Source organism: Delphinus delphis, chromosome 13 (genome assembly GCF_949987515.2).
Source record: "Delphinus delphis chromosome 13, mDelDel1.2, whole genome shotgun sequence".
Lineage (NCBI taxonomy): Eukaryota > Metazoa > Chordata > Mammalia > Artiodactyla > Delphinidae > Delphinus > Delphinus delphis.
The window spans coordinates 27285548-27305703 of NC_082695.1; the positions used below are offsets into that span (position 1 = coordinate 27285548).

The 20156-nt window shown below is 41.6% G+C and overlaps 1 protein-coding gene across 3 annotated transcripts in view; it reads left to right on the forward strand.

Annotated features, from left to right (window-relative positions):
- The first annotated feature begins 17 nt into the window (after positions 1-17).
- The window catches only part of FAM210A (family with sequence similarity 210 member A), a 45889-nt gene continuing 25750 nt past the window's right edge, over positions 18-20156 (forward strand). Inside the window, exons 1-2 of one of the 3 annotated variants that reach the window (XM_060028603.1) lie at positions 18-208; positions 18151-18219. The gene's annotated coding sequence lies outside the window, so the exon portion shown is untranslated. The other 2 variants (XM_060028599.1, XM_060028602.1) reach the window with 2 other exon arrangements.

Below are 20156 nucleotides of genomic sequence, written 5' to 3' on the forward strand. Positions count from 1 at the left end.
GCTGAGGGCGCCGGCAAGAGCGGTGCGAGCCAGTGGTTGGTGGGGCCGGTGTGTTGGGCGGGCAGGCCGGAGGCCGGGTCGCCTGAGCACGCGGCTTTCGGCGCCCTGACCCACGCTCGGCTGGTGGCTCTGCGGAGGGACACGGCGGGGGCTCCAAGCGGCCTCACGGCGGGGAGCGGCGGCGGCGGCGGCGGCCTCAGGTCCTGAGGTATCCTGGGTCGAGGCCTCTGGGGGCGGGGCCGGGCAGTCGGCGGGGCCTCCTCAACGTAGTACGCGGCGGTGAGCGGCCCCGGGGCGGACAGAGGTCACCCCGGCCTTCGCTGTGCGCCGGTGTCCTGCAAACCCTGTCTGTGGGGCGGTTTTCCAGCCTCCGCTCTGCCACCTTCACCCTTTGCTCTGCCTTTACTTGGACGCCGGCCGGGAGGGGCCTGAGAGCCCCCGCGCTCGGACTTGATTCGGAAACGCGCGGCGCCCTACTTCTCCCCGGGGACCGCGTGTCGCTCCCTACCGCCGCATTCGGGAGGTTCAGCTAGACTTCTCTCGAGAGGGCCGTTCTCATCTGTCAGACTCTGAAGGAAGGGGCAGCCCACACCTGTTTAGGAGAAACGCCTTCCTGATAGTATCTGTGTTTTCTGGATTTTGGTATGGGATGGTTGGGGAGTCAACACGCTTTGTTCGTCCTTTCCCTTAAATATCTACTGGAGAGTCGCAGGTACCTGCTTGCCACCCCAGACTAGGGTCAAAACTGTGCCTGTGGACCTAAAATTGTTGATGCTTTGTGCCTCAGCACCTCCCACCTGAAGGGTGTAAAACGGGATCAGAAATACGTTTTCCATTATTCTTCATGAAAATTGATCCGTTTAAAAGCAGCTTTGGAAATAGGTTCACTAGCCTGCATACTTGTCAGTAGACGCAGTTATATTAGCCACTAGACTTCGCCTGGGGGAAAGCAACATTCGCAGCATGTACTTTACAATCGAGTCAAAATTCTAAATTGTGGGCACTAACCTTTCTGAGGTTGTTGACCACTTATAAACTTTGGACCAAGAATGAAGTCTGTTTTTAATGAATGAGGATGAACCATCCATTTCAGATGACTGTACTTGTATTTTTTTTTATTATGTGCAGTGAACTAAGTTGAGAATTAACCAGTTCATTATTTTTTTTTCGAGGTTGATTTTTTTTTTACCATAGTGATGCATGCACCTTTGATACTTACCGCCCTCATAACACAAGTAAGATTACTTGAATATGTGTCTGTAAATACTCTTTATGCATACAAAATAGCCAGTGATCCATCCTTCCAAGAAAGTTTAAGCATCAAACCTAAAAATTCAGCTAAATGTATCCTTATTTATTTCTCTAAACATAAATTAGTGGCCTGCCACAGCTGACGTGTAGAAAATCACTATGACGAAATGTCTCTTTCTCAGTGTGATTTAGTAGTACTTGTTACTTTTCACAGCGTATTGGGAAAATACATTTTTCCACATGGCATATTTTTACTTTTCTCTGTTGTTTATTTTTATAGTAGGTTGTTTTGCTCTCCACCTGAGTTCATCATTATTGACAACTGCAAAGGTCATCCTAGAGATTGAATGTGTTATTGCGTATTCATGCATTTAGAACTGGCTAATTACATATCCATATATGCTGGTTCCAATGCTAAAGTTTCTTATGATAGTTGCTGTTGTAATTTTATGGAAAAGGAATCTAATTTTGACTTTTGAAGAAATTTTCTCATTAGATTAAAAGCCTCCTAACTATATGTTTATACAAACTCTACCGTGAATTGATGTTGTGAATGAGATATATAGAGATCACATTTTGTAGTTTTTATTAAAGTTAACTAGAAGTCAAGTAGATTCAGTTGAGAGTATTTCTGAACCAGGTTCGTTTTGCCCAACTCCCAGCAAGCCAAACACTGAGATGCTCAGGTTCACAGCAAAGAGAGGGTTTATTCACAAGGCAAGCAAGTGAGGAGACAGGAAAACTAGTCCATCTATCCTAAAGCGAAGGGCTCTGGGTATTTATGGGATAAAGAATAAAGAAGTAGGGCTGTCTGAGGTGGGAGTGTGGGGAAAGGTGATTGGAAAAGGGTGTAAGGCAGGTTACAGGTGAAATGGATTTAATGATTACCCACTGGTTTCAAGAATAGAGGATGAACTCTTGAAGGTAGTAGTGATCGAGAGAGTAAATGGGCTAGATAAGATATTTTAAAAGTTACCATTGGTGTTATGTTTCCCACAATTGCCTGAGTAATAAATGGTTTTCTGGAAGTTGAATTAAAATAATAATAGCTGATAGTTTAGTACCTTCTGTGTGCCAAATTAAGTGCTTTATACATTTGAAGTCATTTAACTCTTACATTTTCAGTGGGATAGTTGTTATGATTATTTTTGTTTTATAGGTGAGGGGTAAGTAACTTGTCCAACGTTATGCAACTGGGAAGTAGTGGTGGGCTAGGTTTTGGATCCAGGCAGCCTGACTCCAGAAATCAGACTCTATGCTAATGATGAAACAGTGCCAGTTTAAGGCCAGACTCAGAACTGGAAGTTGACTGAAACATAGTAGATTTTCAGAAAATGTTTTGATACTTCTTAATGCTTGGGTTATTATGTTCAGAGAGAAAATAGCTGGATTAGGATGTTGTCTTGCTAGTGTATGAACTCTAGCAAGACAGGGATCATCATTTTGTTCAGTGGTTTAACCCAGGTGCCTTGAGCAGTGCCTGGCACATAGTGGGGTGGTAATGGATGAATGAATAGCCTAGAGAGGTTTTTAAAAATCCCATTTTTTTTTGAAAGGACATGCAGGATTTATTTCAGCCTATTTATAAGATTTCTTTATGTGCTGTTTTGATTATTTGGTCCATTATTCACCCAGACTGGTTTGGATTTCTCCTGGTTTGTATTGGGTTGGCCAAAAAGTTCGTTTGGGTTTCTCCATAAGATGTTATACTTTTGTCAGTGAGAGAAAATGAAGTAGTAATTTGTAAGTTTTCTGGTCAGACTAAAGGCAAGCAACAGTTTCAATAGATACCATCCCTTAAAGTGAGAGCACTCGGAGGTGGGTAATTTTAAGGTGTCATTTCTGTTGTGGAGTTGAAGATCACATTTTTGAAACATAAAAATTGTTTTTAAAATGTAGATACAATGTTATAGCTTCCTAGGAATGATAGTGTTCTTGGAGGTAGGAAAGAGAGGTGGTTGTAGAAGCTGTGTTTCTCCAAATAGTTTTGGAAGAACTGTTCATTCCTTCAGTCCGCTCAGCCGAAGTGTCCCTACTGAAATTTTATTGCCTTTTTTTGAACACATAAGATATTATTGTTTAAAAGGTTTTTCCTGTAATAGAAAGTAAAGATTTGCTTGAGAAATCTGTAAGTTTATATGTGTGATGATTAGTTTTATATGTTAACTAGACATGGCTATAGTACCTATTAAGTGATACTGTGATGGTATTTTGAAAATGTGTCAACATCTGTAATCAATTGACTTTAAGGAGATTACCCTCCATAATACGGGTGGGCCTCATTCAATCAATTGAAAACCTAAATTTCAAACTGAGGTGCCTCAAGAAGAAAAAAATCCCAAGGCTGTGGCATCAATTCTTTTTTTTAAAAATTTATTTATTTAATTTATTTATTTTTCGCTGTGTTGGGTGTTCATTGCTGCACGTGGGCTTTCTCTAGTTGCGGCGAGCTGGGGCTACTCTTCGTTGTGGTGCACGGCTTCTTACTGTGGTGGCTTCTCTTGTTGTGGAGCATGGGCTCTAGGCGCACGGGCTTCAGTAGTTGTAGCATGCAGGCTCAGTAGGTGTGGCTCGTGGGCTCTAGAGCACAGGCTCAGTAGTTGTGGTGCACGGGCTTAGTTGCTCCGCGGCATGTGGGATCTTCCCGGACCAGGGATGGAACCCGTGTCCCCTGCACTGGCAGGCGGATTCTCAACCACTGCATGTGGCGTCAACTCTTGTATGAGTTTCCAGCCTGCAAATCCACTCTACACATTTCAGATGTGTAGCCCTCACAATTGTGTGAGCCAGTTCCTTAAAATAAATATATCTATTTAAATAAACAATCTAATAATAGATTCCCAATAGGTAGATATAGATATATGTATATGTTTTTTCCTGTTGGTTCTGTATCTCTGGAGAACCCTGTCTGATTCAGATTTTGGTACTGAGAGTGGTTCTAGAGGAACAGAATCTTAAGGATGAATTTTCTGGATTGGTTATGGCATTCCTGAAATTGGTTCTCTAATCTGATTAGATTTAAAGGCACCCTTGACTATTTTCAGTGGTAAAGAAGGCAGGCACTGTAGCCCACGATGTGATATGACAATAGAGATATGCAAAATACCACCATTGGATACTACTACTCAGATACTTAATGAAAGACCAGGTTCTGGGTGATCATGTATTTGAAGATTTAAAACATTTTTCCCAGATGATGAACAAGTGTAATGAGACTGACTGGTTGCTCTGTTTTCGGAGAAAGGGGGTAGGAGGTGGAGAGTGATGAGCTCAGGTCTTGAAATTCCCAGCTCAAGCTCTGTATAAATGACCAGAAAGTTTCTATGTTTGCCCTTCTCACATAGATGCAGAGCTGAGATTGCTGAAAACCAAACTCTTATCCTGCAGAGTGGCTGGATTACAATGCAAAATGAATTCCCATTCTAACAGGGTGTCTGCTGTTAAAATGAGAGCATTGACTGGGGAAGGTTGAGATCCTCAAATTTGGAATGGAGTATTGAACCCCTAAGTTTTCATTAGTCTTCTCTGGCAGTAGAAGCAGTCTTTCCACTCCTGTTTGAGGAAGTTAACCTGTAATGACCTTCCCTGAAGGCTAGACATTGCTGATTGATTCTCCTCAAGAACTACCTCTACCACACTTCTTTGCTTCTAGACCTATAACTAGATTCCCACCCTAACAAGCCCTCAAGGGTCAGCTACAAAATGTGACCTGAGGGGGTGTGCCATACTCTTAAAAAATGGCAGGAATGTTTATTTGTTTATATACATGGAAATCTGGGGGATATGTTTAGGAATGGATATTAAGGATGTGGGATAATGGTGGAAGGAACATAAAGTTGGGCCGGGCTAAATTTACTGATATAGGCCCACTAAGCAGAGATTCTTGATTCACTTTTATAGCTTGAGGGGTTAGAAAGGGCTCTCAACAGTTTGATTGGTTGGCTGAAGCATGGACCAAAAGGTGACCCACGCTAAATGAAGTTGAAATGCCAGACCTGCCTTGGTACACTAAAGAGGAAGGGGTCCAAAGGCTTAGGGACACTGGACTGGTAGAGTGGATTTAACACATAAGAGCAGCTCACCCCCTCTGGGGGAGTCCAGAAGAGAAACTTTTCACCATGACTGGGAGAATTAAATTTGTGAGGGGAGCCCCAGCATCCATGAAGAGCTCTATGATTGCTCTTCTCTGTGGGTCAGAAATTACAGTGACTTTGCTGCCACTAAACTGGGGATCCTTAAATGAAGTGAAGGTAATTGGAAATTGGGCAGATACTATAGAGAGACATGTTTTCTTAATTGCATATGTATATGCTGAAGGAAAGAAGCCAGAGGAGAGGGCAGTTGGAGTACAGGAAAAAGAATAGCAGTAGAAAAATACAAGGAAAACTTGGTTGAGCAGAATTCTTGGAAGACACAGGAAGAGTTTAGATCTAGAACACAGATGGAGGAATGGGCTTTGAATGGAGGGCTAGTTCATTTTCTGAGGAGGCAGTTAACTAACCCTGAGGTGGGTTTGGATGCAGGTAACTGGAAGGGAGAAGGCTGAAGTTGAGAAAATTCATCCCCTAATAATTTTGGTTCATTTTTAAGGGGAAGTGAAGGATAGCTTTATCTAATTATTCATTTAAAAAATATTAGGTGCCTCCTATGTGCCAGCCAACCTTTGTTGTTGGCACCTGAGATGCAGTAGTGAACAAAACGGGAAAAAAAATTCTGTCCTTGTCAGTCCTTAAATGGACTTAAATGATAATAATAAGTGAATAATAATTATCCTAAAACAATAATAAATAAGTGAATCATGTAGGGTGTTAGACAATAAGTGCTATGGAAAAAGGAACAAATAGAACAAGATAAGCAATATTGGGATGACAGGGCTGGAAGAGAAAGGATTTGGAGCAGTGACCCCATGGAGCGGGTACCATTTGAACAAAGACTTGTAGGAAGTGAAGGAGTTAGTCATGCAGATATCTGGAGAAAGACTCTTCCAAGCAGAGGGAACAGTTAATGCAGAGTTCTTAAAGCAGGGGCCTTTTTAGCATGTTCGAAGAGCTGTAGGGGGGCTAGTGTGGCTGGAGCCGAGTGAGCAAGGCACAGACTGAGAGTAGGTGATGTATTCAGTGAGGGAAAGGTAGAAGGTTGTGTAAGGCAGGGGTCCCCAACTCCCTGGCCTCGGACCATTACCGGTCCACGGCCTGTTGGGAACTGGGCCACACAGCAGGAGGTGAGCAGCGGTGCAGAGCTTCATCTGCTGCTCCCCATCGCTCGCATTACCACCTGCACCTATCCCCACCCCCGATGCCCCGCCCCCAGTCCATGGAAAAATTGTCTTCCACGAAACGGGTCCCTGGTGCCAGAAGGGTTGGGGACTGCTGGTGTAAGGCATTGTAGGCAGTTGTAAGGACTTACCTTGGGAGAAATTGGGGAGCTTTAAACAGAGGAGAGACATGATCTGATGTATACTTTATATTTTGCCATCTGAAAGTGAAGTATGAGGCTTGAAGAGATTGGGAAAAGTGAGGAATGGTGGAGGAAGCTCATCTGATCAGAAACCATCATCGGTTGTCACAGCATTCAGAGCCTTTCTGAGATAGAATGATGTACCATCAATGTATGCTGGTACTAATTTACTCAGTTATGTGGCTTTTGTTAGTGCTTAGCTATGATTGTGGGATGTAGTTGTGGGAAAAACAGATGGTTGGACTGGCTCTGGATTAGATTTTGTGGTCTGGTGTTGCAGAAGGACAAAGTAGTGATTCAAGTAATGCACTGTAGAATCCAGGCTGGATAAAGACTTAAGAGTGAAACCAGGAGGAGCTGTTGGATTTGAAGGAAAAGGAGGGTAAAGTGGGACAAGGTCCTGGAACTAGAGTCCAGAGAGAGTAAAGGAGTGGAAGCTGGAAGAAGAAGAGGCTGAAGAGAGTGGGATAGTATAGTTTGAGGATTTCAGTTGTGGGTCAGTAACAGATTATTTCAGTGACAAAGGTATGACCAGTGGAGTGTATTGCTAGAGAGGCTGGGATTTTGCATGGGTCAAACAAATGGAATAATGGCAGAAGTTTAGATGAAGGAAGACTATGAGCTTGGTTTGACCAGGTCAGTAGATGAGACGACGAAGAAAGAAAGCTAGAATTAATTATTGATCCAGCATATTAAGTGCTAGATACTATACTTTATCTCATTTAATCATATAAATGCAATATGATAAAAGTGTATTTAACTCCATTTTAGGAATGAGGAAAAGAGCTAAGTAAAGTAATTCCAGAAAGGGTCGGAACTAGTCTTTCTGACTGTAAAGCTTGCATTCTTCCCATTGCAATGGGATAACACCTGCCACAGCCCAAAAGGGAAGTGGGTGGAAGTCTGGAACCACGTGGATTCTGGACCAGTGTTACCATAACAAATCACCCTGACTTGCCTTGTTGAACTTAGAGCCTCTGAAAAGAGATAAAAAAAGAGAAACATTTTGTGTAAATTAAGATATTTGTGTAGTAATTTTGGAAAATTTGATTTTCTTTACAAGCTGGGGAAATCAATGAGTCATTAATGAAATTCCTTGGGAATTCACTAGGGGGCATAATTTAACCTTTTCTGGAGATTAGAAATTTAACAATGGCTTCATCATTGCCACAGCTTTAGTGGCTCAATTTTGGTAATAGAAAGCTTAAAAGCAGAATAGATGGAAGAAGATGGATTATATAATAGAAATTAAGTTGAAGCCATCCAGTGCCTTATGGAGCAGGAAAGTAACAGCCCAGAAAGTGCTGCAAATAAATTTGCATCCTGTTACTTTTTCTAAACAGCAAACTCAATTTGATTTGAAACAGCAGTCAAGGTGTGATTAAGAGAGAGATCAAAATGAATAAATTAGAATGTTAATCTGTTGAAAGGAGAAAATTCGAATTTCCTCCTGTTTGATGGTAATTGAGGACTTTGTATAAGTAGAGGCAGTTCTTTCCTTCATTTATCCTTTTTATTATGTTTCAACCTGATGAGTTCTACGTTTATCCTGTTCTCATACCTGTACTTCAAGTTAAAGTTATACTGTGTATCAGTTGTATTGGGTAAGGCCACAGTGTACTGTCTTTAAAGAAATTAATGAATGGACTATTTTAGCGAAGTTTAGGTTTATAGAAACATGGCGCAGAGATAGTACAGAGAATTCCCCCCTTATCCACCCCACCCACCCACACACTGTTTCCCCATTATTGACATCTTGTATTAGTGTGGTACGTTTTTTAGAATTGATGAACAATATCAATACATTATTAACTAAAGTTCATAGTTCACATTAGGGCTCACTCTTTGTGTTGTATATTTATTTTTGTGGGTTTTAGCAATTGCATAATGACATTTATCCACCATTACAGTATCATACAGAATGTTTCACTCCCCTAAAAATGTCCTGTGCTCCTTCTATTCATCCCTTCCCTCCCCCACCCTGGAAACCACTGATCTTTTTACCACTGATCTCTATAGTTTCACCTCTTCCAGAATGTCACACCTCTTCCAGAATGTTGGAATCATACAATATATCAGTTTGTTTATCCACTCATCTATTCAAGGACTTCTTGGTTATGTCCAGTTTTTGGCAGTTATGAATTAAGCTGCTGTAAACATTTGTGTGCAGGTTTTTGTGTGGATGTAAATTTTCAGCTCATTTTGGTTAAGTACCTAGGAGTGCTATTGCTGACTCATTGTAAGCCTACGTTTAGCTTATACGAAACTGCCAAACTGTCTTCCAAAGTGACTGTACCATTTTGCATTCCCACCAGCAATGAATGACCGTTGCTGTTGTTCCACAACCTCCGCAGCATTTGTTGTCAGTGTTTTGGATATTAGTCATTCTAATAGATGTGTAGTGGTATCTTGTTTTAATTTGCAATTCTCTAGAGACATGCTGATGAGCATGAACATCTTTTTTTCAATTGAGATATAATTGATATGTAACATTGTGTTAGTTTCAGCTGTATAACATAATGATTCAGATATTTGTATATATTGCAAAATGATCACCACAGTCTAGTTAATATCCATCATCTCACATAGTTACAGAATTTTTTTCTTGTGATAAGAACTTTTAAGATCTACTTTCCTAGTAACTTTCAAATATACAATGCAACATTAATTATAGTCACCATGCTGTGCGTTGCATCCTCATGACTACTTACGTATTTTATAACTGGAAGCTTGTACCTTTTGAACACCTTCATCCATTTCACCAGGCCTTCTTCCCTCACCCCCCTGCCCTCCCCAGCAACCACCACTCCATTCTCTGTATGTACAAATTTGAGTTTGGGTCTTTGTTGTTGTTTTTAAGATTCCACATATAAGTGAGATCATACAATATTTTTCTTTTCCTTTCTGACTTACTTTGTTTAACATAAAGCCCTCAAGGTTTATCTATGTTGTTGCAAATGGGAAGATTTCCTTCTTTTTTTTTTTAAATTGAGGTATAGTTGATGTAGTGTGTAAGTTTTAGGTGTACAACATAGTGATTCACAATTTTTAAGGTTATATTCCATTTATAGTTATAAAATATTTGCTATATTCCCTGTGTTGTACAGGATATCCTTGTAGTTTATTTTATCCATTGTAGTTTGTACCTCTTAATCCTCTACCCCTATTTTTCCCCTCCTCCCTTCCCTCTCCCAACTAGTAACTACTAGTTTGTTCTCTGTGTTTCTTTTTTGTCATATTCACTAGTTTGTTCTTTTTAGATTCCACATATAAGTGATACCATACAGTATTTGTCTTTCTGTGACTTATTTCACTTAACCTGATATCCTGCAAGTCCATCCATGTTGTTGCATATGAAAAAATTTTGTTTTTTTATGGCTGAGTAGTATTCCATTTATATATACCACATCTTCTTTATCCATTCATCTGTTGATAGACATTTAGGTTGCTTCCATATCTTAGCAATTGTAAATAATGCTGCAGTGAATGTTGGGGTGCATGTATCTTTTTGAATTTTTTCAATATTTTTCATGTTTTCATTTTTTCAGATATATACTTAGGAGTGGAATTGCTGGGTCATATGGTAGTTCAATTTTAGTTCTTTTGAGAAACCTCCTATACTGTTTTCCACATTGGCTGCACCAATTTACATTTCCATCAGCAGCGTACAAGGGTTCCCTTTTCTCCATATCCTCGCCAACCTTTGTGCATTTCTGTGATGATTAACAGTGTTGAGCATCTTTTCATGTGCCTGTTGGCCATCTGTATGTCTTTGGAAAAATGTCTATTCAGGTCTTGTGCCCATTTTGTAATTGGGTTGTGGTAGTTTTTGTTGTTGTTTGATACTGAGTTTTATGAGCTATTTATATATTTTGGATATAACTCCTTATCGGTCACATCATTTGCAAATATTTTCTCCCATTCAGGAGGTTGTCTTGTTCATTTTACCGATGGTTTCCTTCGCTGTGCAAAAGCTTTAAGTTTAATTAGGTCCCATTTGTTTATTTTGCTTTTATTTCCTGTGCTTTAGGAGATGGGGCCAAAAAAATAATGCTGCAATTTATGTCAAAGAGTGTTCTGCCTGTGTTTTCCTCTAAGAGTTTTATACTATCTGGTCTTACATTTGGGTATTTAATGCATTTTGAGTTTATTTTTGTATATGATGTTAGAGAATGTTCTAATTTTTTTACATGTAGCTGTCCAGTTTTCCAGCACCACTTACTAAAGAGACTCTTTTTTCCATTGTATATTCTTGCCTTCTTTGTTGTAGATTAATTGACCATAAGTGCAGGGGTTTATTTCTGGGCTCTCTATTTTTTTCCACTGATCTATGTGTCTCTTTTTGTGCCAGTACCATACTGATTGATTATTGTAGTCTGAAGTCAGGGACTGATTCCTCCAGCTCTGTTCTTTCTCAAGATTGTTTTGGCTATTTGGGGGTCTTTTGTGTTTCCATACAAATATTGAAATTATTTTTTCTATTTCTGTGAAAAATGCCCTTGGTATTTTGATAGAGATTGCATTGAATCTGAAGATCGCCTTGGGTAGTATGGTCATTTTAAAAATATTTTTCCAATCTATGAACATGGTATGTCTTTCCATTTGTTTGTGTCATCTTCAGTTTCTTTCATCAGTGTTCAAGTACAGGTCTTTTACCTCCTTAGGTATGTTCTCATCCCCTTTCTCTCTGTCTTCTCCTTCTGGGACCCCAATAATGTGAATATTAGTCCACTTGATGTCCCAGAGGTCTCTTAAACTGCTCTCATTTCTTTTCATTGTTTTTTTCTATTTCCTGTTCAGAACAGTGATTTCCACTACTCTGTCTTCCAGCTTGCTGATCTATGCCTCTGTATCACTAAGTACACTGTTGATTCCTTCTAGCGTATTTTTCATTTCAGTTATTGTATTCTTCATTTCTGTTTGGTTGTTCTTTATATTTTCTAATTCTTTTTTAAAGCTTCTAACTTATCTCTCTGTGCATCCATTCTTCTCCTGAGTTATTTGATCATCTTTATGATAACTGTCCTAACTTTTTTCTTTCATTTTAACATCTTTATTGGAGTATAATTGCTTTACAATGGTATGTTAGTTTCAGCTTCACAACAAAATGAATCAGTTATATATATACATATGTTCCCATATCTCTTCCCGCTTGCGTCTCCCTCCCTCCCACCCTCCCTATCCCACCCCTCCAGGCGGTCACAAAGCACCAAGCTGATCTCCCTGTGCTATGCGGCTGCTTCCCACTAGCTATCTGCCTTACGTTTGGTAGTGTATATATGTCCATGCCTCTCTCTCGCTTTGTCACCGTTTACCCTTCCCCCTCCCCATAGCCTCAAGTCCATTCTCTAGTAAGTCTGTGTCTTTATTCCTGTTTCACCCCTAGGTTTTTCATGACATTTTTTTTTCTTAAATTCCATATATATGTTAGCATACGGTATTTGTCTCTCTCTTTCTGACTTACTTCACTCTGTATGACAGACTCTAGGTCTATCCACCTCATTACAAATAGCTCAATTTCGTTTCTCTTTATGGCTGAGTAATATTCCATTGTATATATGTGCCACATCTTCTTTATCCATTCATCCGATGATGGACACTTAGGTTGTTTCCATCTCTGGGCTATTGTAAATAGAGCTGCAATGAACATTTTGGTACATGACTCTTTTTAAATTATGGTTTTCTCAGGGTATATGCCCAGTAGTGGGATTGCTGGGTCATATGGTAGTTCTATTTGTAGTTTTTTAAGGAACCTCCATACTGTTCTCCACAGTGGCTGTATCAATTTACATTCCCACCAACAGTGTAAGAGGGTTCCCTTTTCTCCACACCCTCTCCAGCATTTATTGTTTCTAGACTTTTTGATGATGGCCATTCTGACTGGTGTGAGATGATATCTCATTGTAGTTTTGATTTGCATTTCTCTAATGATTAGTGATGTTGAGCATTCTTTCATGTGTTTGTTGGCAATCTGTATATCTTCTCTGGAGAAATGTCTATTTAGGTCTTCTGCCCATTTTTGGATTGGGTTGTTTGTTGTTTTTGTTATTAAGCTGCATGAGCTGCTTATAAATTTTGGAGATTAATCCTTTGTCAGTTGCTTCATTTGCAAATATTTTCTCTCATTCTGAGGGTTGTCTTTGGCCTTCTTTATGGTTTCCTTTGCTGCGCAAAAGCTTTGAAGTTTCATTAGGTCCCGTTTGTTTACTTTTGTTTTTATTTCCATTTCTCTAGGAGGTGGGTCAAAAAGGACCTTGCTGTGATTTATGTCATAGAGTGTCCTGCCTATGTTTTCCTCTAAGAGTTTGATAGTTTCTGGCCTTACATTTAGGTCTTTAATCCATTTTGAGCTTATTTTTGTGTATGGTGTTAGGGAGTGATCTAATCTCATACTTTTACATGTAGCTGTCCAGTTTTCCCAGCACCACTTATTGAAGAGGCTGTCCTTTCTCCACTGTACATTCCTGCCTCCTTTATCAAAGATAAGGTGACCATATGTGCGTGGGTTTATCTCTGGGCTTTCTATCCTGTTCCATTGATATATATTTCTGTTTTTGTGCCAGTACCATACTCTCTTGATTACTGTAGCTTTGTAGTATAGTCTGAAGTCAGGGAGCCTGATTCCTCCAGCTCCGTTTTTCGTTCTCAAGATTGCTTTGGCTATTCGGGGTCTTTTGTGTTTCCATACAAATTGTGAAATTTTTTGTTCTAATTCTGTGAAAAATGCCAGTGGTAGTTTGATAGGGATTGCATTGAATCTGTAGATTGCTTTGGGTAGTAGAGTCATTTTCACAATGTTGATTCTTCCAATCCAAGAACATGGTATATCTCTCCATCTATTTGTATCATCTTTAATTTCTTTCATCAGTGTCTTATAATTTTCTGCATAGAGGTCTTTTGTCTCCTTAGGTAGGTTTATTCCTAGATATTTTATTCTTTTTGTTGCAATGGTAAATGGGAGTGTTTTCTTGATTTCACTTTCAGATTTTTCATCCTTAGTGCATAGGAATGCCAGAGATTTCTGTGCATTAATTTTGTATCCTGCCACTTTACCAAATTCATTGATTAGCTCTAGTAGTTTTCTGGTAGCATCTTTAGGATTCTCTATGTATAGTATCATGTCATCTGCAAATAGTGACAGCTTTACTTCTTCTTTTCCGATTTGGATTCCTCTTATTTCCTTTTCTTCTCTGATTGCTGTGGCTAAAACTTCCAAAACTATGTTGAATAAGAGTGGTGAGAGTGGGCAACCTTGTCTTGTTCCTGATCTTAGTGGAAATGCTTTCAGTTTTTCACCATTGAGGATGATGTTGGCTGTGGGTTTGTCATATATGGCCTTTATTATGTTGAGGAAAGTTCCCTCTATGCCTACTTTCTGCAGGGTTTTTATCATAAATGGGTGTTGAATTTTGTCAAAAGCTTTCTCTGCATCTATTGAGATGATCATGGTTTTTCTCCTTCAGTTTGTTAATATGGTGTATCACGTTGATTGATTTGCGTATATTGAAGAATCCTTGCATTCCTGGAATAAACCCCACTTGATCATGGTGTATGATCCGTTTAATGTGCTGTTGGATTCTGTTTGCTAGAATTTTGTTGAGGATTTTTGCATCTCTGTTCATCAGTGATATTGGCCTTTAGTTTTCTTTGTGACATCTTTGTCTGGTTTTGGTGTCAGGGTGATGGTGGCCTTGTAGAATGAGTTGGGGAGTGTTCCTCCCTCTGCTATATTTTGGAAGAGTTTGAGAAGGATAGGTGATAGCTCTTCTCTAAATGTTTGATAGAATTCGCCTGTGAAGCCATCTGGTCCTGGGCTTTTGCTTGTTGGAAGATTTTTAATCACAGCTTCAATTTCAGTGCTTGTGATTGGTCTGTTCATATTTTCTATTTCTTCCTGATTCAGTCTTGGCAGGTTGTGCCTTTCTAAGAATTTGTCCATTTCTTCCAGGTTGTCCATTTTATTGGCATAGAGTTGCTTGTAGTAATCTCTCATGATCTTTTGTATTTCTGCAGTGTCAGTTGTTACTTCTCCTTTTTCATTTCTAATTCTATTGATTTGAGTCTTCTCCCTTTTTTTCTTGATGAGTCTGGCTAATGGTTTATCAATTTTGTTTATCCTTTCAAAGAACCAGCTTTTAGTTTTATTGATGTTTGCTATCGTTTCCTTCATTTCTTTTTCATTTATTTCTGATCTGATTTTTATGATTTCTTTCCTTCTGCTAACTTTGGGGTTTTTTTGTTCTTCTTTCTCTAATTGCTTTAGGTGCAAGGTTAGGTTTTTTATTCGAGATGTTTCCTGTTTCTTAAGGTAGGATTGTATTGCTATAAACTTCCCTCTTAGAACTGCTTTTGCTGCATCCCATAGATTTTGAGTCGTCGTGTCTCCATTGTCATTTGTTTCTAGGTATTTTTTGATTTCCTCTTTGATTTCTTCAGTGATCACTTCGTTATTAAGTAGTGTATTGTTTAGCCTCCATGTGTTTGTATTTTTTACAGATCTTTTCCTGTAATTGATATCTAGTCTCATAGCGTTGTGGTCGGAAAAGATACTTGATACAATTTGAATTTTCTTAAATTTACCAAGGCTTGATTTGTGACCCAAGATATGATCTATCCTGGAGAATGTTCCATGAGCACTTGAGAAAAATGTGTATTCTGTTGTTTTTGGATGGAATGTCCTATAAATATCAATTAAGTCCATCTCGTTTAATGTATCATTTAAAGCTTGTGCTTCCTTATTTATTTTCATTTTGGATGATCTGTCCATTGGTGAAAGTGGGGTGTTAAAGTCTCCTACTATGAATGTGTTACTGTCGATTTCCCCTTTTATGGCTGTCAGTATTTGCCTTATTTATTGAGGTGCTCCTATGTTGGGTGCATAAATATTTACAATTGTTATATCTTCTTCTTGGATCGATCCCTTGATCATTATGTAGTGTCCTTCTTTGTCTCTTCTAATAGTCTTTGTTTTAAAGTCTATTTTGTCTGATATGAGAATTGCTACTCCAGCTTTCTTTTGGTTTCCATTTGCATGAAATACCTTTTTCCATCCCCTTACTTTCAGTCTGTATGTGTCTCTAGGTCTGAAGTGGGTCTCTTGTAGACAGCAAATATATGCGTCTTGTTTTTGTATCCATTCAGCCAATCTGTGTCTTTTGATGGGAGCATTTAGTCCATTTACATTTAAGGTAATTATCGATATGTGTGTTCCCATTCCCATTTTCTTAATTGTTTTGGGTTCGTTATTGTAGGTCTTTTCCTTCTTTTGTATTTCTTGCCTAGAGAAGTTCCTTTAGCAGTTGTTGTAGAGCTGGTTTGGTGGTGCTGAACTCTCTCAGCTTTTGCTTGTCTGTAAAGGTTTTAATTTCTCCATCAAATCTGAATGAGATCCTTGCTGGGTAGAGTAATCTTGGTTGCAGGTTTTTCTCCTTCATCACTTTAAATATGTCCTGCCACTTCCTTCTGGCTTGCAGAGTTTCTGCTGAAAGATCAGTTGTTAACCTTATGGGGATTCCCTTGTGTGTTATTTGTTGTTTTTCCCTTGCTGCTTTTAATATGTTTTCTTTGTATTTAATTTTTGACAGTTTGATTAATATGTGTCTTGGCATATTTCTCCTTGGATTTATCCTGTATGGGACTCTCTGTGCTTCCTGGACTTGATTAACTATTTCCTTTCCCATATTAGGGAAGTTTTCAACTATAATCTCTTCAAATATTTTCTCAGTCCCTTTCTTTTTCTCTTCTTCTTCTGGAACCCCTATAATTCGAATGTTGGTGCGTTTAATGTTGTCCCAGAGGTCTCTGAGACTGTCCTCAGTTCTTTTCATTCTTTTTTCTTTATTCTGCTCTGCAGTAGTTATTTCCACTATTTTATCTTCCAGGTCACTTATCCGTTCTTCTGCCTCAGTTATTCTGCTATTGATCCCATCTAGAGTATTTTTCATTTCATTTATTGTGTTGTTCATCATTGCTTGTTTCATCTTTAGTTCTTCTAGGTCCTTGTTAACTGATTCTTGCATTTTGTCTATTCTGTTTCCAAGATTTTGGATCATCTTTACTATCATTATTCTGAATTCTTTTTCAGGTAGACTGCCTATTTCCTCTTCATTTGTTAGGTCTGGTGGGTTTTTATCTTGCTCCTTCATCTGCTGTGTGTTTTTCTGTCTTTTCATTTTGCTTATCTTACTGTGTTTGGGGTCTCCTTTTTGCAGGCTGAAGGTTCGTAGTTCCTGTTGTTTTTTGTGTCTGTCCCCAGTGGCTAAGGTTGGTTCAGTGGGTTGTGTAGTCTTCCTGGTGGAGGGTACTAGTGCCTGTGTTCTGGTGGATGAGGCTGGATCTTGTCTCTCTGGTGGGCAGGTTCACGTGTCGTGGTGTGTTTTGGGGTGTCTGTAGACTTACTATGATTTTGGGCAGGCTCTCTGCTAATGGGTGGGGTTGTGTTCCTGTCTTGCTAGTTGTTTGGCATAGGATGTCCAGCACTGTAGCTTGCTGGTCGTTGAGTGAAGCTGGGTGCTGGCGTTGAGATGGAGATCTCTGGGAGATTTTCGCCGTTTGATATTATGTGCAGCTGGGAGGCCTCTTGTGGACCAGTGTCCTGAAGTTGGCTCTCCCACCTCAGAGGCACAGCACTAACTCCTGGCTGCAGCACCAAGAGCTTTTCATCCACATCGCTCCTTAATTTGGGATGATTCGTTGTCTGTTCATGTATTCCACAGATGCAGGGTACATCAAGTTGATTGTGGAGCTTTAATCCGCTGCTTCTGAGGCTGCTGGGAGAGATTTCCCTTTCTCTTCTTTGTTCTCACAGCTCCCAGGGGCTCAGCTTTGGATTTGGCCCCGCCTGTGCGTGTAGGTTGCCGGAGGGCGTCTGTTCTTTGCTCAGACAGGACGGGGTTAAAGGAGCCCGCTGATTCGGACGGTCTGGCTCACTCAGGCGGGGGGGGGGGTGGGGGGGGGTGGGGTGGGGGGGGGTGGGGGGGGTAGGGAGGGTCTTGGAGTGCAGGGCGGGCCTGCGGCGGCAGAGGCCGGCAGGACGTTGCTAGCCTGAGGCGCGCCGTGCGTTCTCCCGGGGGAGTTGTCCCTGGATCCCGGGACCCTGGCAGTGGCGGGCTGCCACAGGCTCCCCGGAAGGGGGTGTGGATAGTGACCTGTGTTCGCACACAGGCTTCTTGGTGGCGGCAGCAGCGGCCTTAGCGTCTCATGTCTGTCTCTGGGCTCCGCACTTTTAGCCGCGGCTCGCGCCTGTCTCTGGACCTCTCTTAAGCAGCGTTCTTAATCCCCTCTCCTCGTGCACCAGGAAACAAAGAGGGAAGAAAAAGTCTCTTGCCTCTTCGGCAGGTCCAGACTTTTCCCCAGACTCCCTCCCGGCTAGCCGCGGTGCACTAACGCCCTGCAGGCTGTGTTCACGCCGCCAACCTCAGTCCTCTCCCGTTGCTCCCACAGAAGCCGGAGCCTCAGCTCCCAGCCCCGCCCGCCCCGTCCGGCGAGCAGACAAGCCTCTGGTGAGTGCCGGTGAGTGCCGGTCGGCCCCGATCCTCTGTGCTGGAATCTCTCCGCTTTGCCCTCCGCACCCCTGTTGCTGTGCTCTCCTCCGCGGCTCCGAAGCTCCCCCACTCCGTCACCCGCAGTCTCCGCCAACGAAGCTCCCCCACTCCGCCACCCGCAGTCTCCGCCCGCGAAGGGGCTTCCTAGTGTGTGGACACATTTCCTCCTTCACAGTTCCCTCCCGCTGGTGCAGGACCCGTCCCTATCCTTTTGTCTCTGTTTATTTTTTTCTTTTGCCATAACCAGGTACGTGGGGGGTTCCTTGCCTTTTGGGAGGTCTGAGGTCTTCTGCCAGCGTTCAGTAGGTGCTCCGTAGGAGTTGTTCCACGCGTAGATGTATTTCTGGTGTATCTGTGGGGAGGAAGGTGATCTCTGAGTCTTACTCTTCCGCCATCTTCCCGGAAGTCTGTCTGTCCTAACTCTTTATCAAGTAGATTACCTGTCTCCACTTTTAGTTCTTCTTCTGGGGTTTTATCTTGTTCCTTCATTTGGTATGTGTTCCTCTCTTGCCTCATTTTGCCTAAGTTGCTGTTTTTGTTGTAACATAACTGATAAGTTAGTTACATTCCTGACCTTGGAGAAGTGGCCTTTTGTAGGAGTCATCCAATGTGTCCCAGCAGTGCACTTCCCTTTCATCACCCTAGCTTTCTAGGGCTTCCCCCTATGAGGGCTGCATGGGTCCTTCTGTTGTAGTGGGCTATGTGGGCAGTCTGGTAGGCTTGGTTGGCCCCTGGTCTGGTTGGTTGCCAGGCCCTGCCTTGTGTGGAGGCTGCTGGCCACTGGTTGGCAGGACCAGGTCACAAGGTGGCTGACGGCAGAACCCAGGGGGCCCTGGGGCAAGGGCTGGCTCACTGGTGAGCGGAGTCAGGGTCCAGGAGACTCTGGGGCTGCTGCTCACCCACTAGTGGGTGAAGGTAGGTCCTGGGGTTAGTGCCAGCCTATTGGCAGACAGAGCCAGGTCCTGGAATCTGGTTGCAGGGCCCAGGGGTCTCTGAGCTAGTGTCAGATAGCTGGTGGATGGGGCTGGTTCCTGACACGGTTGGGTATGGGGTCTGGGGTGTCGCAAAGCTTGTGTTGTCCTGCTAGTGGGCAGGCCCCAAGAAAATTCCAATATCGGTTCAATTTTCCTTGGAGTTTCTTATCTAGCCTGTGGAGCTCAGGAGCTTCAGTAGGAATAAGTGCCTATGTTGTGACTGGTGGGAAACTGGCAATTAGGCAAAGTAGGACCAACATTCACAGAGATTTTGTTTTCACTGTTAGGGCTTCTGTGGCTGTGCCCTGTGAGCTGCAGGAGGTGGGGGCAAACCAGAGGCTCCATTCCTCTCACTCCTGCTTTAATCTGAGCAACTTTGCTTCTAGCTATTTCCTTTGTTGGACTTCCAAATAAGAATTTGTTTGACAAAAGAGTTACTTTGAATTCACATAATAGACAACCAGCTTCTGCTATTGAAATTTGTTGCTTCAACTCTAACTTTTTAGTCATTGTTTTTTTATTTCTTATGTAAGAACAGAGTATAAATTAGTTAATTTTTGCAGCTATTGTATTTCTAGTGCTGCTTGAATGTTTTAGGCTTACAGGTGTGAGGAACAGAAACATGCTCATATAACCTTGAGCAGTATGGGTATGGTAAGGATATAGAGGGAGGAAAGGAGTCTCATAAACTAACTCATTTGGCCTTATGGAACTGCAATTTCAGGATATAGTGGCCCTAGAATCCCAACAGCACTCTAATATTTGTGCTTTCTCACTGGCATTTGTTTCCAGTCCATCTACCCTCCCCTTCATTCCTTTAACTCAGCTCCCCTCTCCCTTTCCCCATCCCTCTCCCTCTCCCTCTCCCTCTCCCTCTCCCTCTCCCTCTCCCTCTCCCTCTCCCTCTCCCTCTCCCTCTCCCTCTCCCTCA